The sequence below is a fragment of the Protopterus annectens genome, chromosome 10.part0 (genome assembly GCF_019279795.1).
Source record: "Protopterus annectens isolate FY-2018-M chromosome 10.part0, PAN1.0, whole genome shotgun sequence".
NCBI classification, from domain to species: domain Eukaryota; kingdom Metazoa; phylum Chordata; order Ceratodontiformes; family Protopteridae; genus Protopterus; species Protopterus annectens.
The window spans coordinates 567,938,725-567,941,306 of NC_056744.1; the positions used below are offsets into that span (position 1 = coordinate 567,938,725).

At 38.6% G+C, this 2,582-nt stretch overlaps 1 non-coding gene across 1 annotated transcript; it reads left to right on the forward strand.

Annotated features, from left to right (window-relative positions):
* The first annotated feature begins 1,653 nt into the window (after positions 1 to 1,653).
* Positions 1,654 to 1,772, forward strand: LOC122814521. Its single transcript, XR_006366785.1, has one exon. It is a non-coding gene; the product is annotated as a 5S ribosomal RNA (ribosomal RNA).
* The last annotated feature ends 810 nt before the right edge of the window (positions 1,773 to 2,582 follow it).

Below are 2,582 nucleotides of genomic sequence, written 5' to 3' on the forward strand. Positions count from 1 at the left end.
TAGAGCAAGAACTGCGGACAAAGATAAAGTAATGGGAGGAGCAAAATACCATAAATAGGGACAGATTTTAAGTACTGACCTCGAAAGCTGAAGGATATGACATCTGAAACTAAAAAAGCATGCCGTTACATACCAATCTCAAAAACACCAGAATGGAATCACACTCAACGATCCTTCTTAATATAACATCAGCTGTTAGACACTTAAAGTAAACTGCATGTGCAGGTTGCATTACAACTTTTTTTAAAACTATTGTTCATTATGGTCGCAACAGAAACTACAGCAGCAAAAAAAATAAATAAATGAATAAAAATGGTTAAAAAATACCTAAGGATACTGCAGAAAAACCCAGAACAGCTGTACAGTTATTGCCTTTGCAGAGACATATGGGAGGCAAAGATCGAGAAAAGATTGAAGTGGAAGTTCGATTTAAATGTGGTAGGAACATAAATCAGAGATGTAAGTTAACATTGGGAGCTAAATAAGGACTGGGATTGATCATATACAGGAAGTTTTAAAGAAAAATGACACTGTGGGTGGGGATGTGAGTGACGTAGTAAAGTGGGTGTTACTTTGGTCAGCTTTACTATGGACCCGAATTTTAAACACTGGGATTGTCCCTTTAAGACCTTGTACTTCAAAATAGGAAATGCAGGCCTTCTCTGCAGATGGCTTTCTCTTCTGCAGTCTTTTCTTCACATGCACAACAGGGACAGTGTCATTACCACCTGCTGTCTTTCATATATATGGTGGGTAAGGTGCTTGTTTGTTCATTCATGATTCCCCAGCTGGAAATTAACTTTACATGTATGCAGTGTGTTGAACACCCTCAGCATTTCTAAGAACCCCGATTTCTTTGACACTCATTACCTGCGCAACACCGAGCTAATATCGATACTAGAATAATAAGTTTATAATGAGAGTAACGCAAACCGGGACACATGGGACTGAAGTTGTTAGGAGTATCTGCATGCAGTATTTTGCATGCTTCTGCCAATTACCTACTTAACCTTTTCAGTTGATGTCTCTTGTATAGCTAGCCCTTGTAAATTTTCAATTGATTCTGTTTTTTCAAGCAAACTAACACATTAAATCATCATGCAAAAATCATTCACCCTTTATTATATTCCTGTTAAGACTGAACCTTTCATTTCATAACTGTGTACATGGACTACTGTGGAGCAGGCCTGTCAAAGGTCAGTACACACTGTCATGTGTAATTACCAAATAAGACAACTGTTCCTAGTGCTGATTTGTAGAGAGATGGTAAGAAAGGGAAAGTGCACAAGTGAGATCAGTAATAACTGCAGCAAAAAAAAGAAATCCAGTGGAGAAAGCTAGTATTACAATTCCTGGGAGTTAAAGCAGTAATGCTATACCTGCATCTGACTTTTGCACATGAAACAGTCCAGAGAGAATGTATGATGAAAACGTGCCTGAAGAGATTAATAAGCAGGGACAGTAAACACTGGATGTGTTGCACGACTGTTGAATATGTCATCTGCACTCATCACCCTGAGGGAAGAGAACCCCTGTGGTTTTAAAATGTGGAAAGAGGCAAACAGTAATTACAGGAAATGTAATACATGCAAAACTGACTGCTGAGCTACTGAAGAGTGAGCTATAAAGGAGACTAGAAAAGCTTCAGTCTCCGCCTACGGCCATACCACCCTGAACACGCCCGATCTCGTCTGATCTCGGAAGCTAAGCAGGGTCGGGCCTGGTTAGTACTTGGATGGGAGACCGCCTGGGAATACCAGGTGCTGTAGGCTTTTGTACACTGAAAGCAGAAAAAACACTGCAGTCTCAACTTTACTTTTTTTTACCATTTAAGTTAAGACACATCAAACTAGGACTGACCAATAATTTGAAGTCATTTCATTTCAGTGCTCCTTTCTTGCTTTCATTAACATCTTAATTCTCTTTGCCTGGGTTACTTCTACATTACAGCTTACAATAGCTTAAAATAGGATCTGTAAAGACAGCTTCCATCAGGGTGTAGCTGTCAGCTTGCAGTGTACTTATTTTAAAGACTTGAAAGTTATCAAGAATTAAAGGCAATCCAGTCCGTTTGCGGAGAAAAAAACTATAGCACAGAGATACAGTACTTCCCGGAACATGCAGCAGTCTACGAAAGGCTAGTGGGGACATTTTAAAGAGGCAGAACAAAATTTCTTCTAGGCTGGGTAAATAAATCAGGAAGAAAAGAATCCACAGCATGACACTTTTTAATTGTATATCTCTAGAAAACAATGTGGTCACTCTTTTGAAATGCATCACTCTTTTTTGTTTGTTTGTTTAATACACCTAGCCAGTTCTTACACCATGCAGCTCTAATAGTCTGAATTATTAAACAGGACTCTGGCTACGTACACTATAATAATCTTGATTGTTCCAGAATTCGTATGTAACTTAGTAAAATTTAGTTTGGATGTGCTCAGTTGTTGAATACCTCCCAAAATGACTAGCAGCAGAATGTGAGATGATTCTGTTTCCAGAGACTGTTACATGAATGTCAAGCCATCTACTGAATTTTGTTTTAAAATGGCAAAAATCAAGAACATACATTTGAAGCACACTGC